At 42.2% G+C, this 15,003-nt stretch overlaps 1 long non-coding RNA gene across 24 annotated transcripts; it reads right to left on the reverse strand.

Annotated features, from left to right (window-relative positions):
* Positions 1–8,343: 8,343 nt before the first annotated feature.
* LOC124680595 lies at positions 8,344–14,675 on the reverse strand. 24 transcript variants are annotated; one of them, XR_006995854.1, is made up of 11 exons: positions 14,543–14,675; positions 14,279–14,445; positions 13,476–13,583; positions 12,706–13,154; positions 12,534–12,627; positions 12,254–12,444; positions 11,830–12,065; positions 10,955–11,009; positions 9,507–9,646; positions 9,345–9,398; positions 8,344–8,833 (listed from the first exon to the last, which is right to left on the reverse strand). It is a non-coding gene; the product is annotated as an uncharacterized LOC124680595 (long non-coding RNA). The 24 variants fall into 24 exon arrangements; XR_006995821.1 differs by having other exon boundaries at positions 9,507–9,660; XR_006995598.1 differs by having other exon boundaries at positions 9,507–12,065; positions 12,706–12,968; positions 13,072–13,120.
* Positions 14,676–15,003: the final 328 nt, after the last annotated feature.

The raw sequence follows: 15,003 nt of genomic DNA on the forward strand, positions 1-15,003 counted from the left end.
AGATCTGTAAGAAGAGCGGGAGGAACTCATCACCACCATCGCCAAAGGAGTAATTCATCATTGGTATTGGCATCCCCTTGGTTTGTTCCAAGCTTGGGGGAGTGCCGCGGTATCACATCATCACTACCTTTTACTTTTTACTATCAAGTAGTGTCATATCATGAGTAGGGAAGTTATCATATAAGATGGGTTGCAGTTTGGAAGTATCTCTCCTTTAGTTGGTTGTCTATGTATCCCTTGGTGTGAGTTATCGTTATGAAATATTAATAAGAAGTCTTATCATTTACATATTGCACATCTTATTTTAGTTTGCAATCTCTATTATATGATTTACCTTGTTGTTAGTATTGGTATCACTTTGGGAGCATTGAATAAATCTATTTGGTTTTGGCAAACTTAGCATTGGTCAATAGCAACAACACTTTGAGGTTTAAGTAGAAAAGAGAAATACATGTAGTTGTTTCATTGTCTTCCTTTTATGATTAGCTCATAGCTTATTATTCTGAAGTTAAAATTGTTTGTGCTTACAAGGAAGATGCATGATTGTTTCTATCACATGTATATTTGTTTGTTTCCCTCAACTCTTATGCTTGCTATTTAACCTTGCTAGCCAAAGACCTGTACTGAGAGGGAATGCTTCTCGTGCATCCAAACCTTAGCCCAAACCTATGTCATTTGTGTCCACCATACCTACCTACTACATGGTATTTTATGCTATCCCAAGTAAATATTTCATGTGCTACCTTTAAACAATTCAAAATTTATTATCTCTTATTTGTGTCAATGTTTTATAGCTCATGAGGAAGTATGTGGTGTTTAATCTTTCAATCTTGTTGGGCAACTTTCACCAATGGACTAGTGGCTTCATCCACTTATCCAATAATTTTGCAAAAAGAGCTGGCAATGGGATTCCCAGTCCCAAACTAATTAAACTAATTAGACACTCCTCCATGGTATGTGATTGATGGACGGCACCCGAAGGATTCGGTTAGCCATGGCTTGTGTAACCAAAGGTTGGGGGGGGGTGTCATCATCATAATAAAACTAAAATAAAAAGGCACTCCTTCATGGTATGAGATTGTTGGCAGGCACCCGAGGATTCGGTTAGCCATGGTTTGTGAAAGAAAGGTTGGAAGGAGTGCCACACAAAATGAAAATAAAATGGGAGCCTCTCTTTGAAGGTTTGTCTGGCAAGGGGGGTTAGAGTACCCATTACCAGTCGTTGACAACAACAAACACCCCTCAAAACTTTACTTTTATGCTCTCTATATGATTTCAAAACTTGAAAAGCTCTAGCACATGATTTAATCCCTGCTTCCCTCTGCGAAGGGCCTGTCTTTTACTTTATGTTGAGTCAGTAAACCTATTTCCCTCCATCTTGAGCAAGCATTTGAGTTGTTGTGATCAAACCATTATATTGTGATTTGCTTCATCATGTCTTTACTCTTCCTTCTTTAGTACAAGTTTTATCTGAATGAATATAGCTTTGCAAGTTATTAATGATCATTGTGATTGAGTATGCAAGTTTACCATAAGCTTTAATATGAAAGCGTTGCTCAATAGATAAGTATAATCTGTTAACTGTTCTCTGGCCAAGAACAAAGTTTGCCATCACCAACTATGATTTCTTATGCACCTTTATTTGTGATTACCTTATACTTGTTTCAAGTTGAATTATATGAGGAAGTTGTTTACTAGAATGTCTTGTGTGAATGAATATGATGCTTCTTGTCCGTATTTTATTTATCGACTCTTCACTCCATAAACATGTGGTCCTGTTTACCGAGTTCAGTTTCGCTTGGGGACAAGCGAAGTCTAAGCTTGGGGGGAGTTGATACGTCCAATTTGCAGCACTATTTTGTATCATAATTTGCTGTTATTCATTTATATATTTCATGTTTGGACACAATACTTATGTTATTTCATCTATTTTGCATGTTTCATCATCATTGGAGGATCAAGCATCGGAGCCAGGATTCTGCTGGAAAAAGCACCGTCAGAACGCAATATTTCGGAAGATCAACTGTGGATGGAAATTACACCAAAAATCCTATTTTTCCAGATGACAGAGAAAGCCAGAAGGGGAAGCCGAGAAGACCCAAGGTGGGGCCAGACCACAGGCCGGCGCGGCCCATGGCCTGGCCGCGCCACCTTGTGGTGTGGGGCCCCACAGCCCCTTTCGCCTCCTTTTCTTCGCGAAATCCTTCGTCCCGAAGACCTAAGCCACAGAGGGTACCTCGCGAAGGGTTACAGCCGCCTCTGCGGGGCGGAGAACACCAGAGAGAAAAGAGCTCTCCGGCGGGCAGGAATCCGCCGGGGAAATTCCCTCCCGGAGGGGGAAATCGACGCCATCGTCATCGTCATCGAGCTGGACATCATCTCCATCACCACCGTCATCATCATCATCATCATCACCGCCATCTCCACCGCTGCACCTCGTCACCGCTGTAACAATTTGGGTTGGATCTTGATTGTTTGATAGGGGAAACTCTCCCGGTATTGATTTCTACTTGTTATTGATGCTATTGAGTGAAACCGTTGAACCAAGGTTTATGTTCAGATTGTTATTCATCATCATATCACCTCTGATCATGTTCCATATGATGTCTCGTGAGTAGTTCGTTTAGTTCTTGAGGACATTGGTGAAGTCTAAATGTTAGTAGTGAATTATGGTTGAGTAATATTCAATGTTATGATATTTAAGTTGTGGTGTCATTCTTCTAGTGGTGTCGTGTGAACGTCGACTACACGATACTTCACCGAGTTATGGGCCTAGGGGAATACATCTTGTACTCGTTTGCCAATTGCGGGGTTGCCGGAGTGACGAAACCTGAGCCCCCGTTGGTATATCGATGCAGGAGGGATCGCAGGATCTCAGAGTTTAAGGCTGTGGTTAGATTTATCTTAATTACTTTCTTGTAGTTGCGGATGCTTGCAAGGGGTATAATCATAAGTATGTATTAGTCCTAGGAAGGGCGGTACATTAGCATAGGTTCACCCACACAACACTTATCAAAACAATGAAGATTATTTAGCCACATGAAGCGAAAGCACTAGACTAAATTCCCGTGTGTCCTCAAGAACGTTTGGTCATTATAAGTAAACAAACCGGCTTGTCCTTTGTGCTAAAAAGGATTGGGCCACTCGCTGCAATTATTTCTCTCGCATTTTACTTACTTGTACTTTATTCATCTGTTACATCAAAACCCCCGAATACTTGTCTGTGAGCATTTACAGTGAATCCTTCATCGAAACTGCTTGTCAACACCTTCTGCTCCTCGTTGGGTTCGACACTCTTATTTATCGAAAGTACTACGATACACCCCCTATACTTGTGGGTCATCAAGCGTCTAGCGGACTTGGGTTTTTCTGGTTACCCATATACCTGGGACAATCGAAGAGAGGGTTTAGCTAATATCCAGGCAAGATTGGATCGAGCGGTGGCTAATAGTGAGTTCTTGTCGTTCTTTCCATTTACAGTTGTCCAACACATTGCCACTGAAGAATCCGATCATATTGCACTCCTGGTGAGGGTGATGGCAGGTTCGGACAGCCGAACTGATGCTCCTTCCAGGGGGTTCATGTTTGAAGATGTGTGGACGAGGCATGAAACCTATGATGCTATGGTTAAAGAAGCGTGGGCTATGAGCAGAGGGCATTGAGAGGGGGTGCACGGTCTGTGGGGTAGGCTCAAAGAAGTTTCTGCTGCTATGAAATCATGGATTTTCAGTACGTTCGGCTCGGTTCGTAGAGAGCTGAAAAAATTGAAGGGAGAACTAGAGGAAGCCAAAGTACATGCACTGATGTCTGAAACCTCACTGGAGGTGCGAACGATTGAACAGAAGTTGCACGAGCTGTACGATACGGAGGAAGTCATGTATAAGCAGCGTTCCCATCAAGATTGGTTGAAGGCGGGAGATAGAAACACAAGGTATTTTCAAAACCGAGCAACTCACGGGAGAAGGAAGAATACAGTAAAATTCCTGAAGCGGGCTAACGGCAGCTGCTGTGATACGGACGTTGGTATGCAGGAGATGGCACGGGCCTTCTACGCGAATCTGTTCACCTCAGAGGGATCATCTAATATGGAGCGCATCCTTGACCAAATCGATGAATGTGTGTCGGGAGGCATGAATTCGAAACTGACGGCGGTTGTATCGTAAAGAGAAGTGGAAGAGGCCCTATTCCAAATGGGCCCAACTAAATCTCCTGGGCCGGATGGCCTCCCGTCTTTGTTCTTCCAGCGTCAGTGGGCTGATCTGAAAAATGAGGTAGTCAGCTGTTGAGTTCTTGGCAGGAAAAGGTTGTCCTTCAGAGTTCAATGAAGCCATTTTGGTTTTGATTCCGAAGGTTAACTCGCCTTCTTTAACACAATTCCGTCTGATCGGTTTATGTAATGTTTTATACAAGATCGCATCGAAGGTTCTGGCTAACCGTTTGAAGGAAATTTTGCCAATTTTGATCTCTGAGGAGCATAGTGCGTTTGTACCAGGACAACTAATCACTGATAATGTCTTTATTGCATACGAATGTACTCAGGCAATCAGAACAAGGAAACAGAAAACTCCATTGTGTGATGTCAAGCTGGACTTGGTAAAAGCATACGATAGAGTGAATATTTTTAGAAAATATGATGCGGAAGATGGGGTTTTCGCAGTGTTGGATTGCGATGGTTATGAGATGCATCGCCTCTGTCCGCTTTTCAGTTAAGCTGAACGGCGGTTTGTCAGATACTTTCATTCCATCTAGGGGCCTCAGACAGGGAGACCCAATTTCACCGTACCTGTTTCTCTTCTGTGTTGAGGGGTTTTCGGCTCCGTTGAAGGAAGCTCAGCAAGAACAGCTTCTGCTGGGAGTGCAATTCGGTGCTGCTGGTCCACACATTACTCATCTCCTATTCGTCGACGACAGCGTCGTGTTCTTGGAGGTGTCGACAAACAGTATGCTAGCCTTGAAAGGATCTTGGGTGATTATGAAGACAGCTCTGGGCAAAAGGTGAACTTTCAGAAGTCATCGGTTTTCTTTGGAAAGGGTTACCCTAGCGGAACAATACCTCGGCCTCCCTACGATCGTTGGTAGATCAAAATAGGGTTGTTTTAAGCATCTCCAAGAAAGTACATGGGGAAAGGTTAAGGGTTTGAAAGGGCAAGGGATGTCAAAGGAAGGAAAAGGGGTGTTGGTTAAGGCTGTGTTACAGGCAGTACCTACATATGCGATGAGTTGCTTCGTGCTCACTAACAAATCCTGCAAATAGCTGAGTTCTATTGCCTCAAACTTCTGGTGGGGAGATACTGATGGTCAGAAAAAGGTCCATTGGGTCGGATGGGACCGTATGAGCAAGAGCAAGAAGCGGGGAGAAATGGGATTCAGAGACTAGGAATTCTTCAATCAGGATTTTCTTGCTAAACAAGAGTGGAGGATGATCACTCGCCCACATTCGTTATACGCCAGAGTTTTGAAGTCACGTTACTTCAAGAATGGGGACTTCTTGACGGCAAGCTGTCCCAAGAGGGCCTCATATACGTGGAAAGGCATCATCCATGGCCGAGATCTTCTCAAGGCGGGGCTCATTTGGCACATAGGTGATGGGCGATCGGTAAGTGTCAGCGGTGATAATTGGATACCGAGGAGTGGGGCTCAACGTCCACTCGGACGGCGAGAGCCAGGGTGCCCGAATGAACTACATGAATTCATCAACCTTGAAGAGGGTGCGTGGAATGAAGAGATGGTGCAAGTTCTTCTTTGAAGGGGATGTGGTGGATATCTTGCAGATCCCAATTGGAAGGCCGGGTACCCAAGACTTCCTTGCATGGAACTTTACGAAAAATGGGGGTTTTCAGTTAAGTCTGTGTACCACCTCGCGATGGAGAGAAAGCGTGCCCTTAAGGGGATGGTGGAATCTTCGCGCTCATTCAGTGATCACAGAGGGTGGTTAGCTTTGTGGGATGTCCAGGTGCTTGGCAAGATTAAAGTTCACATGTGGTGTTTAGTGGAGAATGGTCTAGCGGTTGGATCCGAACTCAGTCATAGGAAAATCAAAGACGGCGTTGTCTGTCTCGTGTGCGGGAGAACATAGAGTTTGATCCATCGTTTCTTGTCATGTCCTCACTCAGCGGAAGCATGGGAAATTCTACGGGAGAGAACAGGGATCAAGCTTGAAGCCCCGCCAAAAAAACTGGCGTGTCATGCGGAGCTAAAAGTGGTTGTTGGATTGGATTGGGAAGGAGCAAAAAAGGCCAAGTGGAGACTTTCTTCACTCTGATTTACAATCTTTGGCGCACTCGGAATGATGCTCGGGAGTCTTGTACAATCCAAGATCCGGCTGCAGTAGTGGGAAGAACAATGGCAGAGGTAGAGGAATGGCGTAACCTGCACACTGTGTCACATGCGATAACGGCCAGGGGAGGGTAAAAATGGACACTGCGGGCTGCTGGCTGGTGTAAAATCAATACGGATGGAGCTTTTCGCCAAGCTGAAGGCAACGGAGGGGGGGCGTGGTTGTTCGTGACCACCATGGCGGTTTCATAGCTGGGGCATGTCATTTTTTCACCCATGTTGCAGATGCGGAGGCGGCTGAGCTCCTGGGATGTCGAAGAGGATTACTCCTGGCGCGGGAATTGCATGTGTCAAAGGTGGCGCTGGAGACGGACAATACGGTGATGGCGTCAAAATTACGGAAGAAGGACAAGGATAGATCTTTCCATGGTCCTCTGGTGGACGAGGTTAAGGAACTCCTGGGCGGGTTCGATGAGATCACGGTGCGGTCTGTGCGTCGAATGGCAAATGTACTTGCTCATGTGTTAGCTAAGGAGGGCTGCGAAAATAAACTGTCTAGGTCTTGGCTTGGTGTTCCACCGGCTGTTATTGTAACTATCTGGATTCCGATGTTTCGGTGAATTAATATATCACAGCTATCTTTTCTCAAAAAAAGAATTTCTCTTTTGTCTTGGCTGAAATATACTTGAATTTAACACAGCTATATTTGTAGACATATTTATTAGGAGAAAAAATCCACCCTAGGAGAAAATGTCATCGACTGCATCTCAAGGGTAACACATGAGATGGAGGCAACCTTGGCCAGCCTAGGATGGTCGGCGGTGTGGGGGGAGGGGGCGACCTGAATAATGGTGACGGTCCTAGGGTCTCTCTTGTGTGAAGATGAAGACTTTCATGTGGCCTGTCATTCTTGATCAGGCCAGAGTGGTGAGTTCCGAAAGGCGCCCCGGCGAATGTAACAGTGCTTCTATAGTCTGGAGTTTGCTGGATCAGGTGTTATTCGTTCGTGCACAACCATGCATTTATTTCGACCGTTTGGTATGGAGGGAGCGGCGCGAAGCTCTGTTCTGTGTTGACATCAAGTGATATTTTGGTCCATCGTGAAGTCAGAAGAAGTGAATATCATGAAGGCTGGATTGGAGGACTAGCTAAGGGAGGTTCAAGTCTCTATGCTGTTGATGGGCCTGCTTGGTGTTCTGGCTTTGCAACAGTGGTATGAAAGTGGGGGCAGCAGCACAGGTGAAGTTCAAAGTCTTACCTTTCATGGTGAAAATCCAAGGTCTGACCTTAACCGGTTATGTCTGGCAATGACCTTGTTGAATGCATTGTTTTTAGAGCGGGGACTATCTTCAGGGTGAAAACCTAAGAGCTTCGATCGGGCGCGACGGTGATGGTGCACTGCTACCTTTTTGGCGGTGTCACTTTTGGAATGTCTGAATTTCAGGTGATGTCTTGGTGGTTGAAGTATTGCTGTTGCTAGGGCTGGGATGTTGTAGTGGGACTTTTATTTTTTTGTTTTTTTGTTGTGTGCATCCGTACTGCCATTAGGGTATTGCGTTGTTGCAGAGGCTGGGTGTAATTGGTATCTTCTGATATTAATGAATTCCCTTTACCCAAAAAAAGAGTAACACATGAGATATCAATTGACATGTAATCTCACACAATAAGTGCTTTATGATTTGTAACTGAATTAATTGGAGGCGTGGGCTCATCTATCGCCGGAGTGTGGCAAATCCTTTCACTCCCCTTAAGCTTCTAGATAAGCAGGGTTGCATTGGATGCTCTTAGATGATTAAAACCTGAGACAACAGTTGTGGGTTCAGACGAGAAAAGAAAGCCCAAAATTATTCCCGGATAGCACTCCTCTATCTTAGGCCCCGCCACTTTGTGGTATGTCTGCCAACCCCCCTACGTGATGAGTGATGATGCACCCACATGATAATAACTAGTGGTTGGGGAGCCCCATGGGGCGCCTCCTCGCTAGAGCTGTGCATCCCAATTCCAACACATTTCTTTTAAAGGGAGCATGCATGTTTCATTATATTTAGCAACATGGCAAACAATCAATACAAGCAGCTGCATGGTTACTTTTCTTTATTTGATATGCTTACCTCCATTTGCACCGTAAACACTCTAGATTGTGTTCACTTACATAGGCGACAACAGTTACATGGAAATAAAATCATAAAGAATGCTTCACCGAACCCTTAACTAATCTAGGACACGGTGACTTGAAGTATGAAAGAAATTCGCGAGGATAACTGGATTGAGTTTTGAACTAATGCTGTCTTCCATATATACATATCTTGCTGTTGTTATCCCAATCTCCGTTCCAAAATAGGCCTTTTATAAGCTCCTCATAGCAGTGTTTGATCAAGCACACGTCAACAGGGAAGGCGAAATGGGAGTGTCTTTCACATGGATAGCAGTACTTCTGATTTACCATACATAGAACATCTTATTAAAGAAAATTTAAAGCCTTGACACAAACTTCCAACTCTCTTAAGCATGATCAGTATAGAAGTTCTCGGACAGCTCTCAATACAACCTTCTCAAGCTGAAAAAGATATACATGCTATAAATTTCGGAGAATAACACAACATGAATTCCAATTAAAATAGGCAATTAGCAAACTTATCTCTCTGGTTTATAACAAAATTACCCACTGAAGTTATTACGATTAGTTATTTGCAGTTCCATAAAAGGGTTTCACTAAAGAAGTAATAATCCTAGTTAATGGCTTTACATTCTAGGTTAAGTTCCATAATGAAATCTAACAAAGCACAAGGCATTTAGACACCAGATTCACATGGAAACTTACGAAATCCTAATAACAACAGTTATAGCATCCTGGATGGTAATGTAGCAAGCAGCCCGCAAAAACACTAAACCTGAAGTTAGTGGGAAACATCTAAATTACAAAATTGGCATGACCGGAATTGCTAGCCTGAAATATACAACTCTTGCGGGTGACTTGGGACTTTTACTTGCACCAACACAACATAGACATAGATATTGCCAAAACAAAATAACAAGGATTGCTATTTGAACTAATTGTAGCAACGTACCAACATCCATAGGCTCTCTTGTTAATGTTTCCTCTGGTGACCCAAGAGTTTGGCCTGAAATACATGTAATAAAAAAGATATTAGTTAACCAGTGAGTAGACAGACCATAAGCCTGAGTAGAAGAGCACAGTAAATACCATGAATCAATTTAGCAGATGATACCTCAGAAGCATAAAAGACTAAATTTCTCATGTCTCGTTCTCAAGCCTTTCTCAAGGTTGTAAAAGGACCAGGGATAACCAGCAGATAACATAGCAACAATGTCCATTTTTTGAATGCCTCAACTCGGAGGGGTTTCATTACTGGAAAACCAAGCCTGGTTAAAGAAAGCGGAAAAAATATCTTGTTTCACAGATATATTTGATAGTGTATCCATCCTAGATTCAAGCAAATGTGATTCAAGCAGAAAAAACCTATCCTGCACCAGCTATGACCCCATACCGTGCCAGCAGGCATGCATATATTTTCTCAATCTTAGGAGTCTGCTTTACTTAGAGATGAGTATAAGCAACAACTTCTAAATTTGCTCTACTTCTTCCTAATCATGTGCGAATTGAATGAAAACCCAGAAACTTCAGCTATAGATCTCAATCTTAGGGGTCTGCTTTACTTATGGAAAAATTTAAAATTTCATGTGGCAACTCATGAGGACCGGAAAACTATTTGAAGGAGCTAAATTGGATGAAAACCCAGAAACTTCAGCTATAGATTTCAAACTGGAAATCTGCCTAGATGCCATGCATATACAAGTGAGTGCAAAGCGACACTCTGTTAGTAAATATTTTTCTCCAAGCAATTTGTAAACTACATATATAACATTGGGTGTTGGCTATTATACTTCACACTCAATTTTGTAAGTTGTGGCTTAAACAATAGCAAAGCAGAGAAGTAAGCATTTGCAATGAGCAACATGAGCAATTACAACATACATGCAGTAGTGGTACATTAATAAGAAGTTCAGCTCCCAAATTACCCCTGGCAACCATAGCCTACAGAACTCAATATTCCATACATCACAACTTCAAAACTAACAACTACAAAACAGAATGGAGCGGTGGAGCCCTTTTCATGATGCACATACAACTCAAGGCCTTTCATATTAAGATGTTTCGAATTCATCTTACTGAACCAAAGAAACCATCAGAAATTTATTAATATTCAAGGTATACATTTAATCAACAGGGAGCAATTCGAACAGTTCAAATGCATGCAATTTCATAATATTCTACCGCAACAAGCAGAAACAAAAGAAAACCTGAAATTCTGTTTTTTTCCTTTTTAGAAATTCCCAAAATTGCGTTATAGAATGCCTAGATTGTACCAGAATCTTCCTAGCAACGATCATATAAGGATGCTTGCACCTATAAATAACAACTAAACTCTTAAGCAACACTTCCTACAAATGTAAATGCCAATGTAGATGCATATCTTATAAATGTTAGTGCATAAGTTTATCGGAAGATAACAATATGTCTTGAAAGTATTTTTGCGTGAAGGTAAGATTATACAAATCATAAGGGTATCGGTCATCCACAATTGATGTCAAATTTTAGCAGGAAAATAAGTATATACACTGGAGAATAATGGCACCAACCACAAATACAACTAACCTAGGACAATGAGGTTCAATGCGATTCTTTATTTCCTCCGGGTTTCAGCTCAACACTGTTCCTTATTTGAATGTAAGAACACAGTTAACCCAGGCCAAAAATATGCTAGATAATATTACCATCAAGATGTGAAGTTGAAACGACTTACAATTTCTATAAGAATGGGACTGAGAATCAAATTACAGAAATCATCTTGCACATTTCTAGCAACTTACCAATAGAAACAAAAGGCACTAAGAGCTAATTTGGTAAGGGGAAAATGATCTTTTGACCAAGAATGAACTACCCGTATGTTCCATTAAATACTTTATAAAAAAAGCTCAAATTGTAGTAAAACTTTTGATAGATTTGAATATTGCCTTCTTTATGTATTAGGAATGGAACAGCACAACTACAAGGCTCAGAAGGAAGTACAAACAATCACTACAGTACTTTAGATTTTTTGCTTATGATTTTCGTTGGCCATCTCCTAAGCAAAAGTAATGTTAACTTGTTTCCTACTTACTCCATATCGCGAAAAATAAAATGTATAATGCTACTGCTCATCTAAAACACGGAGGATGTCAAATCATGGTAGGCCAGATCACAAAGTTCAGAAATTTTTGGCTTCAGTATGATATCATTCAGGAACAAAGAATTTAAAGCACAACAATATTCTGAAGAAATCAAAACACTTTACTAACACCATCAGTAAACCATTTTGTCGATGGTTCTCTGTGAACATACAATCACGACAATAAAATTTTGGAAGTTACTATGAATTTAATTTATATAAGCTAAAGATCGGGCTAACAATAAGTGTGCATTATTTTGGCATATCAGATGAAGTGCTTTCGTAATTGTGCTTATAGAAAGGTTAATCTTGAGAGGCTCACATGGCGTGTGAGGGCTGAGCGCTGGCTTTGCTTCTGTGCTTACAGTAAGGTTCATTGAAGTGCTTACAATTCTCTCTCACCTTCATCTCCTAGCACCCATCTATGCCATGCTGCTTCTAATCAGATAGTGATTTGCGAAGTTTATGCTCAGAGCCCAAGACACACAAAATAGAACAATGCTCACTGGCCAAGAGCCATGCATGAAACGTTGTGGTTGCCGTCGTCTCCAATCTGCACTAAGCCATGGACAAGAAACGTATAAATTATAAGCTCACCCTGTAGCCAATAAATAATAATAGAGGTCGGATGGATTTTATTTCTCACAAGATCATTTATGGTAAAAAGAATAGAGAACATTATGAGTAACAGTGGGTAAATCTATATAGGCAAGAAAAACCTGGAATTAAAGCTCCATCCATTATACCTTGAGCAACTTGACCCTGTCCTAGAGCTCGGCCAACTCCACAAGAACCTACTGTACAAACAAATGGAACCAAACAAAAAATGTCAGAGTGAAGCAACGACTAACTTAAAAATGGTTAGCCCTGTCTGCCAGGTATGGAAGCACATTAATAAGGAGATTTGATGATCCTTGCACCTCCAAGGAACAAATGTCTGCAAAAACAAGTATGATAGAAAAATTAAACATAACTGTGTACACAAGGCTCACAGATGGAAGACGAAGAACAACGGTTAGCCCTTACATAGCTACATGTTCCATGTGGACTATCAGTCATGTGGCAAGAGATCCCCTAGGCTCCCTCTTGAACCCGCTGCCTCCTATCCTTGCCCTCACCGCTGCATTTGGCTCTACCATCAATCATTGCAAGAGAAATAAGAAAACGACAGCATTCCATTAGCAAGAGGGGAACGGACGTGAGTACTCGATCGCCGATATTCACCGGCGTGCAGCAGCAACAGCCCGTCGTCCCCGACACGGGAGGAGAGCAGCATCAGCAGGCCGGCTTCCATGTCGTGACGGCGGGAGGAGAGCAGCATCACCACATTTGTAATACATTTGTATCATGATAGCAACATTTGACATCAATTTCAGATGACCGATACCCTCCTACTTCTCACGCATGACCCGAGTTGTGCTTCTCGCCTCCTTGGTACTCACTCGAGTAAATATTCGAAGTCTGTCACTTATTGGGTATTATTAGTGAGAGAGGATGCACTCCAAACATAGTATTACAAATGCTAAGCTTTACGGATGATGATCTGCATGTCCAAGATACTTACAGAAAAATTGAAAAAGTCATCGTTTGGTCCAATCAAAAAATGCTTTGTCCTGACACATTGTTGTCGTCATAGGTCAGACAAGTCTGTAACTCAAACAGAAAAATATAAAGCCTCGGTTCATATTGGAAGGAACTGAAATGAGTAAGTATATCAAAATTCCTAATTCCTAATTCCTCATGGGAGAAATGAGTAATCATATATCAAATTCCTTATTCAAACTACGCACAAGTATTTTATACCCTCAAATGATAAAAGGGTAGGAAGAAAAACTCTTTAACAAAAAACCATATCAAAGGACGTCGATCATATGCAGAATTTCAATTGTGTCATGCACAATCATAGCTCCGATGGTGGCAAATAACCACCACAAATCCACAATACATAGAGGGGAATAGGTAAAATACCTTGGTTGAGGACTAATTCCTATGGTGCTGCTGCATGTGAAAGCCAATTTAGAAAGGCAATTTAAACATGATTGACCTCCTTTTAAGTTGTGGCGAACATCCTTCAGCCTGGTGAATCAGATAAACATTCCATTCAAACGAATAACACGGATGCAAAACTGATGTCTTCCATGGAAAGAAATAGCTGATGCAAAACAACAGAATTATTAACACGGGGCAAAGTGCAAACCCAAACCAGGAACCTCTATTTTAATCAGACCTTAAGGTATATAATTTAAACAGAAAAGGAGTATACATATGCCAAGTAGCAAACAATACATTATCCTAAACCATGAGCAATTGTCCTTTCATGTAAATCTCGTATTGCATTTTAAGATTAAAATATCTTATTACTGAAGTGATTGAATATCTGAAAGCTAATTACATACTGAAAAGTTTGTCCCAAAAATATGCATCTTAGTTTCTTTACTGCCAAAAGATTAACAATCAAACTTTGGTAATTTCATCAAGCAGTATACGTTAGCATGAACCATAAGCCAGTGTACTTTTCAAACATATCGAGGTACAGCATAAAAATAAAATCATTTGATAATTTCAAAGCACAATATTAAAAGAAAATCTATCGTACACAAAATAGTACCATTTGTGGCATCCAAAAGATAAACGAAATTTTGGTGGGGATAAGAAGGGAGATGATCTATGACCTGGGTACGAAGATACCAAATATATGAGCACATCAAGGGGAGGTACGTAAGGAGGATGAAGATGTGAAGAGATTGGGGAAAGAGTAGAAGAAAACATACCGTGATGCGTCCGTCCCATTCAAATCCATCCACACATCAAACAGCCTTTTTTTCCCGTCCTTGATCACCGACAGAGTAGCATCCCATCGTGGTCTTCACTTTTACTCCCGCTTTCTGGAAGAGGAGATGAGATGGCAGCGGCCCCGTCGATCTAGGGTTAGGGAAGGCTGCAGGGGAAGGACGAGCTAGGGTAGAAATTAGAGAGGAGGGCAGAGAGGAAGAGTACCAGGGAGGAGGACGAAGCACAGAGGAGGAGGAGCTTACCTGCGGCGCCGCCGGAGTGTGATGGACGCGGGTTGAGCCTCTCCACCCGAGAGCTCTCTGTTCGGGAGGGGAAGAGAGGAGGCACGGGCGAGCGGCTAGGGTTTTCATCGGCGGTTTTGTTTGACGAATGAATGACTAAGATCGACGCGGAGCTCGTTTCCAGATCGGACGGCGCGGGGTGATCTTTTCCTCCCTGGGTATCGTGGAGCGCCCTCACATAGGGCAAGGGTACACGCACTTGCTTGTTCTCAATGGAATCAAGGTCCATTTCAGTATTAGACCCACTGACGTCGTCACATCTCCACCGTACAAAGCTTTTTCGAGCAGCCGAAGGCGCCGCGTATGTGCAAGTGAATTGCCTAGACACGACAAAAGACGTCAAAAGGCAACCTTATCGATCGTACCCACACATTGCACACAAGTAATTAACCCTATCATGCAACTTCATTTCAAAACAAGGT

Source organism: Lolium rigidum, chromosome 1 (assembly GCF_022539505.1).
Source record: "Lolium rigidum isolate FL_2022 chromosome 1, APGP_CSIRO_Lrig_0.1, whole genome shotgun sequence".
NCBI lineage: Eukaryota > Viridiplantae > Streptophyta > Magnoliopsida > Poales > Poaceae > Lolium > Lolium rigidum.